General features: G+C 35.7%; 1 protein-coding gene across 5 annotated transcripts in view; it reads right to left on the reverse strand.

The window, feature by feature from the left end:
- MAPKAP1 (MAPK associated protein 1) overlaps positions 1–15064 on the reverse strand; it is a 338521-nt gene that overhangs the window by 121489 nt on the left and 201968 nt on the right. The gene's annotated exons all lie outside the window — the stretch shown is intronic.

Raw genomic sequence — 15064 nt, forward strand, 5'->3', positions numbered from 1 at the left:
AATTTTTATCAAGTGTTTTATTACAAATAATCCTCTGATAAATATGACAAAGTTTACTATTTCCACTTTACAAATAAAAAAATAAAGGCTTAGAGAGAATCAGTGACAAATAAAAGAATATAATCTGAATGCAGATCACGTAAATATATGTAGGATGTCATGTGTCCTTTTATTTTCTTCCCATTTTATTAAATGATAAACAATAACCATGAGTTAATAAAGTGTCATTTTCCTGTATAGGTCATTATCTCCAGCTCACAGAAGAAGCTGATATTTAGAATGGAGAAGTGACTTGGCTAAACAGTAAAGATTTACATAGGCCTCCTTTGTACCAGGCACTGCACTAGGGGCTAGAGATGCAATATAAAGAATAAAACAATCCCTACTCTTAAAAAGCTTCCATTTGAACTGAGAAGATCCATTCATTAAATACTTCTACCAATATATACAAAGTAATAAAATATAAGGAAGTTGAAAAGAGAGGGCATTTAGAAGTTGGGGGAGATCAGGAAAGATTTTATTCATAAGATGATGATTGAATTCTATCTTAAAGGAAGAGTGGGACTCTAAGAGGAAATATGGGGTAGGTGAGGACAAAGAGAATACATTTCAGATATGTGGCAATACCAGGCCAAAGGCACAGAGTAGAATACCGTGTATAAAGAATAAAAAGGTCAGTTTGGTTTAGATCACAGAGTAGGAAGAGGAATAATGTCCAATGAAGAGAGGAAAAAATAAGGTGAGGCTAAATTACGTAGGGTTTAAAAGCTGACAAGAATGGTTTATAGTTGATCCCAAAAGCAACAGAAAATCACTAGAGTTGATGAAGGAGGGGAGTGACTGGGGCAGCTAGGTAGTGCAGTGGATTGAGCACCAGCCCTAAAAGTCAGGACCTGAATTAAAATCTGGCCTCAGATACTTAATGCTTCTTAGCGGTGAGAACCTGGGAAAATCACTCCAATTGCTGTCAGCAAAAAAAAAAAAAAAAAAAAAAAAAAAAAAAAAAAAAAAGGTGGGGGTGGGGGTGGGAATTAAGCTTCAAACATAGCTGAATGGTTCTTTTATATCCAACATAATTTACTAAAGTACAATTTATTTTGTTTTAACTTCAATGGCCTGTGAGCAGAGAATTCTTTCTTTTTTTTTTTAAATTAAGCCTTAAATTTGAATGCTGTCAGCATTATTAATTTCTTTAAGCAAACTCACTCATTGGGAAGCAACGCAATCCTGTTTTAGAAATGTCTTTCAGCAAAGAAAGAGTCTGAGGAGTCCAGTTTTCTTTCCATTCAAAATGTTTATGATTCAGAATAACTAGATTAACTGAGGCTTTTTCCAACTTTAAGATTCTATGACCTAGTATACAGCCTCTTAAGAGTAGAAAGGTCAATGGGCTTAGAGTCAGAAAATGTGAATTTGAATTTCAGGTCTGACTTTTAACTAAATGTTTCACTTTAGTTTAAAGTTACCTTCTCTGACACTCAGTTTCCTAATCTACACATTATGGATAGCAAATTTTGCAACACCCACCTTAAAGTCCTTTTCTGACAAAAGTGTTTTGTAAGTCTTTATAGATTTTAGAATAAATGTCATCACCATCATACTTAAAAAGGCAAAAGAAAATAATGGTTCACATTATTAGGCTGTAAAACATTTTATTAAAGCACTTTCTTCACAACCCTGATGAGGTAAAGATTATTATCTTGATTTCATAGATGAGAAAATATACTAAAGGAAAGAAAATTACTTGCCAATAATGGCCAGACAGTTAACAAATGCCAAAGAAAGAAAGCAAATCCAGGTTTTCCGATTTGGTCTGGTGCTCTTTCCACTACACCATGTCACCTCTTAGCCTTAAATTTTCAAATGGCTTTTTTTTTTTTGGAAAGAAACATCTCAATACTGATAGACACTTCATTTACATCCAGAGTTTGTATATCTATTACTCTCAAGCAGTATCCAGATGATTGATTATTCCATCTTAAGAATCAATTTAGGTCCAGGAGAATATTAAAAATGATTAGCCAATTGAAATGAATGGGCAAGTGTTGCAAAAAGATAATTTAGTAGACTAGGTACACCCTTAGGAGTATACATATAAATAAATGTGGGTATGTATTAGGGACTTTTCTTCTGAGAATTGCCATGTATGCCATGTCAGCTGGTAGGGTGGACCCAGGAGGTGGAAAAGAGCTTGACCTCTGAGGCAGGAGGCTGTGAATTACAGGTGTTTCCTTGAGAAGGTGAGGGGTGTGTCCTCTTGCTAGATCTTTTCTTAGGACGCAGCACTAACTCCAGGTGTCTCCCTTCTGCAGATCCACCTAAGCAGTGCTGAGTGGGTTAGGCACGGGGTAATCCCAGAGAAGAGTAAATATAAACGGCCAGCTTTTAGTCCATAGGCGAAGAGAAGGATGTGGCGAAAAGTAGAGAGAGGCACAGAGACATATATGCACTTGCTCTTGCTTCCTGCTAACCCCTGCTGAGAACACCAATAAAGAAAGGCTGTTTGGCACTCAATTCCATGCCTTTCAGGAGAAGATTGGTAATGTATGGCCCTGGCAATCAGTAGCCTTGGTGTGACGTTACAGGTATGCATACATATACCTGCACACATACAGACATATAACCACCAAGATACAAATATGCAAAATTGTAGGACAAAAAATAAACAAGGATACTTGATATTACATATTCAGAATGTCACAGCAGGAAGGAACTATAAGGATTAAGTCCTATGAAGAATGCTAACTACCTTTTATCAGAGAGATGATAGCTCAAGACATGGCCATTGTGAGAAATCATTTTGATAGACTGCATATTTATTATTAGGGTTTTATGTTTTTAATTTTTCAATGTGGGGAGGAGAATAGGAGGAAGAGAAAATAAATTCTTCTCAATTTAAAAAGAATACTATTTACTTATTTTTAAGTAAAGAAACTTAGGTCTGAAGATGAGAAATGACTTGCCTAGAGTCACCCAGCTAGTAAGGATTCAAAAGGCAGAAACAAAATTCAAAGACAAGTTTTATTAATCAAAGTTCAATATTATTTCCACTAAATCAAACCATGCTACTTCTTATATAAGGCATTTTGAGTTCTCTGTAACATGTGCAGCATATCAACTCTATCTGCATATAGTTTACCCTGAAATACACATTCAACCCTTAATCTGAAAGCTCTTTAAAAGAAAAAAATGGAAAAGCCTACACTAAAAAATAGCATAAATTATATGCCACACTTGGGTTTTATATCAGACAAACCATAAAGGAAAGTGTGATCTATATTTGGACTAAGATGGTAAATTCTAAATATTAAAAGGTGTCTGTACTCCTGTTTTAACGTAATATTCACAACAAACATTTTTATAGTGCTTTATGCTTCATAATGTGTTTTCCTTATAACATTCCTATGATATTAGGAAATATTTCTATTTAATAGATGAGGAAACTGAGGTTCACCAAGAAGTGTTTTTCCAAGATTTTAATATGAGTGTCAAAGAGAGGATTTAAATGAAGACTTTCTGATTCCAGACCTAAGCACTCATCTTACTACACTATGTTCCCTCTCTTGATTTTATGTAAATTATTAAACTTTTACCGAGAAATATTGGTATTAGATATACACCTCAAAGAGCTCAAATAAAGGGGGAAAAACCCATATGTGCAAAAAATATTTATAGCAACTCTCTGTTGTAGCAAAGGACTGGAAATATAGAGGAATGCCCATCCACTGAGGAATGGCTAAACAAATCAGGGCATATTAATGTCAGCTGAGTAGCATTTATTACCTACCTCCATAATGTTCCAGGCATTATGCTAAGTGATAGGAAAATAGAGAAAAATGCAACAATGTCCCTTCTCTCAAAGAGTTCTGTCTAAAAAAATTACGAAGAAAAGTTATGTACAGGATAAACTGGGGATAATCTTAGTGCCTTTCCTGTGAGACTAAAAGGCTTTTTGCAAAAGGTAGGATTTTAGCTGTGGCTTGTAAGCAGCTAAGGAAACCAAGAGATAGTGTTCAAAGCATTGTGGACATCCAATAAAAAATACTCAGAAGATAGGAGGCTGTACCTGAGGGAAAAGCAAGCAGGCCAATGTCACTGGAATCCAAAGTATATGGGGGGAATAGGGTTTAAGAAGACTAGAAAAAAGTCAGGGCCAGGTGATGAATAACTTTTAACATCAAATAGAAGGTTTTATATTTAATCTTAGAGGTAACAGGGAGTCACTTTAATGAATAGCTCTGTGTGTGTGTGTATATGTGTGTGCGCGTGCATTGCACTCACACATGAGGGAGAGACAGAAAGAAAGAGATATGGTCAGAGATGTTTTAGGAAGAACATTTTGATAGCCAAGTGGAGAGGGGAAAAGATTTAAGGCTCAATCAGCAAGCTACTACAATAGTCCACATGTGAGGTAATGAAAAACGACACAAAGGAGGTAGTGTTACAAGAGAAAAGGAGAATAGGAGGGATGTTATGAAAATAGAAATGATAGAACTTTACCACTGATTGGGGTATAGGAGATACAAAAGAATGAGGAGTCCTGGATGACACCAAATTTGAGAGTCTGGCTAATAGGATGATGGTGGTACCCACAACAATGACAGGAATGTTAGGAAGAGGGGAAGATTTAAAGATAAAGGTAAGGACTTCAGTTTTTGACAAGGCGAATTTAAGATATACATGAGACATTCAGTACAATATATGACTAGGTAGTTGGAGAGAAGTTGGGAGGTTGAAGCTTGAAAAGCAAATCTGAGAATTGCGTGTATGGAAATAATAAATGAAGCCATGGGAGCTGATATGATCATCAAGTGAAATAATACAGAGTGAGAAGAGAGCACAGAACTGAGCCTTGGGGGGGGGGGGGGGGAGGGAGGAACCGTACAGTTATGGAATATTACTGCACCATAAGAAATGACAAAAGGGATCGTTTCAGAGAAACCACAGAAGGATGTGGAGTGAAGAGAAACACAAACCAGTGATTTAGTAACAACACTGTAAAGAAAAATAACTTTTAAAGTTACAAGAACTCCGATGAATGTAATGACCAATCATAACTCCAGAGGGCTAATGATGAAGTATGTTATCCACAACCTGACAGGTCTGATCTTTTGGATAAAGCAAATGTGCCAATTTGTTTTTGCTAGATTATACTAATTAATAAGCATCATGTTTTTCTTTGTATTGGTGGAGAAAAGATTTGAGTGAGAGGAGAAAAGAGCTAGTGATAATACTACATAAAAAAAGAGGATCAATAATACACTTAAAAATGAACACAAGGGAGAAGGAAGTTCTGAAGGAAAGAGGACAGCTTTGAAAGCAATATGTTGAACTATTATTATATGCTTAAAAAAACTCTCAAAGCTATATGAGAGATTTCATAATTCTATTTTTTTTTTACATAGAAATACAAATTATCTGTATTTGATATATTAATATGAAAATGTGTGTGTGTATATAGGTATATTTACACACTTTTGTGTATACATGTGTATGTATATTTCCACACACACACACACACACACCCTGAACTTTATTTAATTGAAATAAAATCTTCTATTTGTTATCAGATCTCCTGTTATTCCTAACACATGACAAGGGTGGGTGATACTACTTTTCCTTTTAAAATCTTAGGTTACTAATTATTAAAGATAGCTCTGATAGGGGAAAGTATGATTAACTAGATAATAGGTTAGTTTATTTTGTTAGGCAGAAACTTGAACAGAGCAATTTCCATGATTGTTAAAAATCAGCTAGGTTCAATTCTGTTAAGATGAGCTTATCTAGTTCTCTTTTTTCTTGAACCCTGGGAACTCTGCTAGGATGTTTTAAAATGTCAAGTAGGGCAGGAATAAATTGAAAATTGAGAGAACTTAAAAAAAATTTTTTTTCACTTTGGGAAAAGAACATGGATTTAATAAAATACAAAAGCTATTATTAAAAAAAAATGAAAGTCAGATATTTAGATAGCTTACAGATTTTTTCAGTTTTGGGGTTCCTATTTCAATAAGAATATCACTAAGCTAAAGCATTCAGAAGAGAGGAAGTGGTCTGAAGAGAAGCCCAAAGACCTTCTGATATAACAGGATAAGTGACAGAGAGGACTGTGTGATGTTCCAATGCTGCCACTTGCTACTTGTGTGACCTTGGGTGGCCCCACTTAATGTCTCTGGATCTCAATTCCTTCATCTATAAAATGAGGAGGGTGAACCAGATGATTTACAAGGTCCTTTCCTATTCTATATCTATGATCCCACACAAAGACTGACCGGAGGAAGTAGAGATACATAAGCTAAAGAGAAGAAAATTGATAGGGAGACCACTGAGCTGCTTTTTTTTAAGTATCTGAAAGAACGACATATGAAAGGATTAGACTTATTCTACTTGATCCAAGGGGCAAAACTGGAAGCAGAAGCTGGAAACTGTTAAAAGGAAAATCTTAGCTCAAGTTGGGAGAACATTTCCTAATAATGAGAACAATTTTTTTTAAAAATTAACAACCAAAAAAACAAAAACTAAATTTGAGCAGGAAAAAAATAACTGCAAACAGTAAAGGAAACTTATACTATACAATTTGTTTGTGATTAACTCTTATTAGAAACTTATTCTATACAATTTGTGATTAACACTGTACAAAGTTGGAACCTCACTTCAATGTGGCCCAAGCTGTTTAATTCCAATTGGCTTTTCCCTTCTATATATACAGCCCATAGAATCATAAAAACTTAAAAGCTGAATGGAACTCCTGGTCTTTTGGTTGACCTTCTTGCCTGACGCTCAAATTTATTTTACAATATCCTACAAATAGTTACAAATCTTCCATTGGAACATCTATCTGAAAGGGAACTCATTCTCTATAAAGAAGCCTATTCTATTCTCAAGACTATAATTCTGGAGAGATCTTTCTTTCTTGAGTTAAAATTTTTCTCTCTACAGCTTTCAGCTACTATAATTAAGTTTTAAACTTGAAACAAAAAAAAATCAAGTTTTAATCTCTTTCCCTCTCTAATAGCTATTCTAGTACTTCAGGACAGGGCTCTTCAGGGTAAACTGAGGTTCAGAAAAGTGAACACACTTACCTAAGGATAGATAGCAAGTAAGCAATCGTCCTGGATTCAAACCTAGATCTCTTGACTCCAAATACGGTGATATTTCAATCGTGGCAAACTATAATGTCTCCTTGACTGGCTACTGTTGCCAATCAACTCCAGAATGTGATCTGACCAGTCGAGAAGACAGCAGACTTCCTTTGTCCTAGTACCATGGAAGGAAGCACCATGACTTCCTTTGTCCTAGACTACAGATTTCTGTTGTAAGTGACATGTGATGAGGCTCTTAGGATTTAAAGCTAGAAAAAGCCTCTGAGATCATCAAGAGATCTAACTTCTTCATTTCATAGATGGAGACTGAGGCCCATTTGCAAAAATGGAAGTGTTTTACTCACATCATTTGAGTGAAGTTCCCAGAAGGTGAATCCCTTTCTAAATGTCTGAGGGATTCAGTTCAGTGCTGTTTTATATTGCAGCCTCCACTAAACTCTAGGATAAGAAGGATAAGCCTATAAACAGGTTCTCTTGATTGGCATCTTGGCAAATACTGAAATCAAATGTACGTGTCAGCCAATTCTTTTTCTTCCATCAATTCAAATTGATGGAAGAGTATACAGTAGTAATCCTTGACTGTTCAAGTGAACACACCAGCTGATCTCTTTCAGAAGTAGAAGACTTATTTCTTCTCTCAAAGGCAACCAAGGGAGGTTTTTTTTTTTTAAATTGTCTCATTAGTTTCCCTCTGAAACATGCAATTGTTCAATGCTCAAAATCGCTGATTTTGTTAACACCTTAACATTAAAGAAAGATATGTTAGTCTTTAAAATACCATTTATCAAATTTTTACAAGTTGATCCTACATAATTCAATTTACTTCACAAAACAGTTATTAAATGCCTACTGTGTGCAAGATTCTCTATTTGAGACTTAGGTAGGAATCTGGAAATAGAATATAATGTATACACACAATATATATCCTTTAAGAGAGGACAAGGTAGTTATAAAGGATCGGAAGTACTAGATATAGTCCTAAGAAAATGAGGGAGAAAGAAAGATACTGAATGATCCTAAGGACTTTGATAACATGAATGCTAGCAGTTTTTATAAAGTAGGAAAGATCCTAGGGCTGGCTGATCCTGGCAACAGACAGCATGCTTTTCACCCAAGCACCAATGTAGCTAAAAAGTAGAAAGACTCAATGCCAGAAGGGTGGCAATCACAAAATAAGTTCCCTCCCTCTTCCCCCCAGGAAAAAGAAGTTCATAAAGAAATATCTACTAAGTATAGAAGGGCTATGATCTACATTGATTAAGGGGGTACTTAACTTGATAAAAAAAATCAAAGGATGGATTAGAGAGCCTGTAGGTGGAAGGATCAGTTAGGAGTCTACTGCAATAGTTCATTAAAAAGGGTAATAAAGAACTGATATTGGTAGCAATGAAAATGAAGAGGAACATGAGAAATACCATGGAGGGAGATGGCAATTGACTGGATTGGGGTTGAAAGAAATGGAGTCTAACATTAATTCACTGATAACAAGGTTATACAAAGTGCTTTCCATGCTAATCAGCTATTTGGATTAAAAAAAAAATATGTGCCAGTGTGTAATGTTACAGTAGAAAGTATGCTCCTTTAGGATGGGGATAATTGTTTCATCATTGTATTTCTAGCACCTAACACAATACTCTACTAGTAGTAGGGACTTATTAATGCTTGCTGGGTAAAATAAATGACAATAAAAATTCAGCAAAGTTTTAAAAGGAAAATTTTAAACATTATTTCTAGTTCTGTTAGTTGAATGGAAAAGATAATCAGAAGCATGGCAATGCTAACTCCAGTTCTAACACTTAATGACTCTAGGGCAGAGGTCCTCAAACTAAGGCCCATGGGCCAGATGCCCCCTCAACCAGGGCTATGAAGTTTCTTTATTTAAAGGCCCACAAAACAAAGTTTTTGTTTTTACTATAGTCCAGCCCTCCAACCGTCTGAGGGACAGTGAACTGGCCCCCTATTTTAAAATTTTGAGGACCCCTGCTCTAGGGTGACCTTGGACAAATCTTTACTTTGTGTGAACTTAAGCTTGACACAAAGACAAAATGAAAATTATATTTGCACTTCTTAACTCAGAGATGACAACTAGCTGGTGCAGAAGTCAGAAAACTCAGCTTTTTGAGCTCAAATCTGCCTCAGACACTTAACTAGCACTAGCTGTGCAATGCTAGTTATGTCACTTAACCCTGATGGTCTCAATTCCTCATCTGTAAAATAAGCTGGAGAAGAAAATGGTAAACAATTCCAATATCTTCACCAAGAAAACTCCGAATTGGGTCACAAAGAATTGGATACAATTGAAATGAATGAACAAAAACTCAAAGATATTGTGTTAATATTATAAGATAATTACTGATAAGATAATAGATGGAACTGCAAAACAGCATATAAATATGCATTTTCTATTATGTTTTTTCTTTCTCCTTCCCTAATTGATGACTAGGAAATAGAAGATAAAGATTAGGGTACCAAAAGTAAGAAAGGATATTGCAAATGTTTATATGTATCTACATCCTGAACTTAGCTGGGGCAGTGGACAGATAGAATAAAAAAGAAGGAAAAGAGAGAGAGCTCTGTGGGAGAAAGAACAATGGATATAGGTTTAAGTTATTGATGTACACTCTTGGCAAAATCACTTCTCTACTTTAAGCTTTAGTTTCTTTACCCATAAAGTGGGGATAATTATATATTGCACTCACTGTCTCACAAGGATATGTAGTGGATGCACAATAACCATACACATACTTTGTAAATTTGCAAGTGTCATACAAATACCAGTTATTAGTATCCTTAATAATTTTTATTTCATGGACCAAAAGAAGGTTGAGAAAATAATAAATTTCACCACCCAGGGGTGTTAAAAAAATGCTCTCATAAAAATTTTGTTATCATTCCCTTTATACCAACTTCAAAATAGTACTCCTTATTCTGGTGTTAGCAGTGACAACATCCAAATGGCTTCTCTTCCCAGAGCCTCAGTTTTCCAATCTACAAAGAAAGTTTAATATTTGCCACCTACGTACCAACTGGGGGAACTAGGTGGCATAGCAGATAAGAGCACTGAGCCTGGAATCAGAAAGATTCCTCTTTCTGAGTTCAAATCTGGCCTCAGTCACTTATTAGATGTATAACCTTGGGCAAATCACTTAATTCTGTTTGCCTCAGTTTCCTCTTTGGCAAAATGAGCTAGAGAAGAAAATGGCCTAGAAAACCCTAATGGAGTCATGAAGAGTCAGACATGACCAAATCAATTGAACAACTCTTGTGACCATATAGGATTATTTTCTAAGGAGTTAAGTGTAAAGTGCTAAAGAAATGTAAAGCATCAATAAAAGCTTTTTGTAAAACTCAGTAAGAGCCAGCCACACAAAACTGTTTTGAAATCCAAAAACTAAGAATAAAATACATCAGTATTAGTCACCAAATCTTTTCAGTGTCTGTCTGTCTCTCTCTCTCTCTCTCTCTCACACACACACACACACACACATACACACACACACTCTTTTTAGTGGCATATTTAATAAGAGCCCTGATTTATACTGTGCTTCAATATTACTATTACTACTATCTCTAAAAAAAAATTATGACAATGAGAATGATATAAAAACATTGGATTTATTTTGAAATCCTAATTATTCCACTTTGTAGCTGTGAACTAGTCATTTCAAGCTTATGTACCTCAGTTTCCTCAACTACAAAATGAGGATAATATGTACAGATAAATTTCATATATAAAAACATACATGCTATAGTATATAATTATAATATTGTATATAACATGTCATATATAAAGTGTGTTATCTATATATGATTAATAACGATACTATTTTATGTTGATTTCAAATCCGATGCTTTCAAGAAATTTAGAAATAACTATTACAATGGTATTTATAGGCGCCTCTCTTTAACAATTACTATTTACTGCTATTATTAGTAAGGTAAACAGTAAATAGAAGTTACGTTAAAAACTTAGGCATAAAAAAATGCACACAGAACAGGACTAGACTGTCTTTAAGGGAATTAAGAGCCTGTTAAATGCCTTTGGCTAGCTATTTAAGTTGCCTGAAAGCAGGTTTTAAATCAATATAAAGAACGCTATCTGATGGACTGAATGATTCCATTTTACCCTTGAAGTTGCTACCCCGTTAGCTACTCCTCCCCCAAAAGGAGACAAAATTGACCCCCAGGAAATAGATAGAAGTCACCCCAAAAAGTGAACAAAAGAGGTGTTTGGAAAGCGGACCACCATTCATCGCAGCTAACGACGTGTTCATTATGAGTGATGATGGATAAAGACTTCTCATGCTGGGATGAAATCAAGATTTATATGCATTGTTTCCTCTCCCAACTTGTGGGAAGATCATCATCATTTAATTCTATCTCTGCGGCCAGTGATGGGCATCCAGAGAGCTGGTTATCAAACGGCGCAGTCAGCTGGCAAAAGCCGAAACGTGCAGTTGGCACATCTGGACCGAGCTGCCACAGCCGAGGGTGAACAATGACTCCTGGCATGCAGCCAAATTGCTTGCAGACGCTAGCAGGTCTCATCTACAACCACCCCTACCAGCATCTTTCTCTCTCTCTCTCTTTTATGAGAATCAGAATTTCACTGCTTCATTCGATTGCTCTCTTCTGCCATTTTTTACAGCTCTTATCATTCCCCTCGAATATAGCCTTGAGACAGCTCATCCGTGTCCTTCACTGTGTTATCTCTTCTAACTTTTATTAAAACTTCAGCTTTCATCTGAAGATAGCTAATTAAATCTGGAACAAATTATATGCCCTCTTAAAAATAGCACTAAACTATTTTCTCCAACCAGAGAACTACTTATTTTCTCTTCGTTTAAATGAAACGAAGGATGTGGAAGAAGGCCTCATGCATTTCTAAAAGCAAGAAATTTGACACTTTATATATAGGTGGATGGATATTAAAGTTGCCTACAGCATGACAAATATTAGATTTGCTCATAATAATTATTTCTCAATACTGACAAGATTTTGTTTTGTATCTATTGAACATACTACCGATGTGACTAAGTACTTATTCTCTCTCTCTACTCTCCTCTGAACTCAGTTACTATAAAATGGGGATCTCACGTGTTTAATCTGATTTTTTTTTAAAGTATGCTTACATATTAAGACTTTTAAAGTGCTTTACATATATTCTCATCTCATGTCTCCCACCCCCATGCAGGGTTGGGTAATAAAGATATTATATAACATTTGCCTCCATTTTGTGCATTAGCCTAACCAATTTTTAGGTTAGTGACATGAAAGACAACTTTAATACAATGGGGAAAAGACCATATTATAATTAAAGAGAATTATATATAAGTTTTAGCAACACAAATAAGTGGCTGGGTGAGCTTAGCAAAGTTGCTACCTCATTTTAAGTCTCTATCTTCCCAAAAAGAAAATAAATCTTTCTTAACTGACTCGAATTCATTTTAACAAGTATTTACTAATTTACTAAACATCTACTATACACAAAGTAGCAAGGTGGCACAGAAGCTAGAGTGTTAGGCCTAAAGTGAGGAAAACTTATCTTCCTGAGTTCAAATATGGTCTCAGATAAGAACTAGTTGTATGACCCTAGGCAAGTCACTTAAATCTATTTGCCTCAGTTTACTCATCTATAAAATGAGCTGGAGAAGGAAATGGTAAACCATTTCATTATCTCTGTCAGGAAAATCCCAAAATGAGGTCACAGAGAATCAAACACAACTGAAAATAAAAACATACAAAAGTATTTGAGTTACAAAAATTGAATTACAAAAACTCTTAGGAGGTAGGTCCTTCAAATATCATCTTCAGTTCACAGATGAGCAAATTGAAATTTGGGGTTGAATTCTGTCCTAATTCCTACTCCACTGCTCTATTATAAAACTGACCTCAAGTTGCTCCCAAGCATATACATGCTTGGGTTAAATGCAAAGGCAAAGATCTGAGCAAAGTTCTTTGAAATTGAAGGGGGTGAATGGGTCCTCTGAGGGTGAGGTGCAAAGACTTCTAATCTTTGTAGCATTTCACAGTGGAAGCATCAGAGCTGAAACCGGAAAGAAAGGTGCTATTACAATGGAGGGTGGCAGCTTGACCTTGGAGATAGGAGAGGAAAAATTGTGAAGTGCCTAAGGACTATTTCTACAAAATGAAAAGTAAATTGCCATTGTTTTCTGCCTCACATATACTAAGACATCCTAGGGTGTTCATTTTTTAGAGAAAGTTTTTATGTGCTTCCATTCCATCAAAGTTTTCTTGGGAAGTAATGTGATAACCATGGGGGGCTCAATATCAAAGGCAGCAGAGCACCAGCCTTAACAGACTCTGACAAGCTGGAAGGGCTGTGTGGATGAGCCTGATGATGAACGGTGTGCCTGCTGCCTAGAGATGACCCTAGCTGCACTGGAGGGTGGGGAAAGACCACCTATGAGGTTTTAAAGAGATCTATGTGGGTAGAGGATTCATTCACAGGGGTCAAAGAATAGCTTTGAAGAAATGAAGTGTTTTCTTAGACTAATATATGTCAAAACACATAATGAATGTTGCATATTAGTCTCTATCTGTGCTGTTTTTAAGGTTCCTGGCTCAGTTTCCACAAACTAATTCATAGCACTTGTGGTTTTATTTACCCAGCAAAGACACCTCTACTTCTTCATTGCAGATACTTTCTGTGCTGATATATGCCAATTAACTGCTCTGCTCTTTCCACGAGGGGAGCATGGGAATAAGAATTTCTATAAGGTCTACTAGTGCCAGGCACTATGCTCAGCACTTTATAAATACTATCTTATTTGAAATCATCTGAGGATCCAGGGCTTTATGTCATATTGCAATTCCATAACCCAATGAAGAGTAAGGGCATAATGTTTTCTTGAGAGGGAGGTATGGCCTAGTGGAGAAAACGATTTCTGTGGAGGTCAGAATCTGAGTGCTGCTATTTAGTTGGTCTATAATCATGGCGGTAAGTCACAGAACACTAGAAGATAAGTATTTTGAATATTATTATCATTTACAGATGAAGAAACTTGAGACTTTGGTCTTCTTTGTATCCTGTCTTGAGTTTAAGAACAGTGCTCCATCCATGACAAGTTACTGACTTTCTACTTCATCATCTCTGAGGCTCAGAGGACCAAAGTAATTTACTCAAGGAACCATCACTCAAAGGAAAGGAGCTGGTGTTCTAACAGAAATCTCCTACCTCCAGCTTCATAACTTTCCATTAAATCATTTCTCTCTGAGCCTCAGTTTCCTCAGCTGTAAAATGAGAACAATTATCCTTGAACCAACCTACCTTTCAAAATTTCAAACACTCTGTAAACTTTAAAAAATTTTATAGCAACATATCATGATTGTTATTACTTTAATACTTCTCTAATCAACAAAACTTCAAAACAGTATCCTTAAGACATTATATTATAGTCAGCTGTCACTATGACACTAGGAAACTACACAGTGCTATTATGTAATACATAATGTATGTAGTATTTCTAGGACGTGAATGTCCTCTTCATTAGAGGATAAATTATTTATTGTCAGGAATAATTTTTAGTCTCATGGTCTGTTTTTGCAGAACCAGTTCAAAGCATGACAAGAGTTGAGAGTGGGGGGGAGGGGAATCAGTGAACATCTTATTTAGAGAATATTAATCTTATTTATGTCATGGAGCATTTGGCAATCTAGTGAAGTCTGAGAAGAATACAGTGAAGTTCTCAGAATAATATTTATAAATGCATAAAACAGAATACACAGGATAGCAAAGGAAAGCAGTGATATTGAAATATATTATCAAAATGTAAAGGTAGCAGATTTAGTCCAACCCTGTCATTTTGCAGATGAGAAAACCAAGGCTCATCAAAGGCAAATAAGTTGCCCAACATCACACAGGGAAGGAATGGCAAATCTAGGATGTAAACCTATCTTGAAAGGTTGAGTACCACAGGTGCTATCTGGGGATTTATCTTGAA

Source organism: Sarcophilus harrisii, chromosome 2 (genome assembly GCF_902635505.1).
Source record: "Sarcophilus harrisii chromosome 2, mSarHar1.11, whole genome shotgun sequence".
Lineage (NCBI taxonomy): Eukaryota > Metazoa > Chordata > Mammalia > Dasyuromorphia > Dasyuridae > Sarcophilus > Sarcophilus harrisii.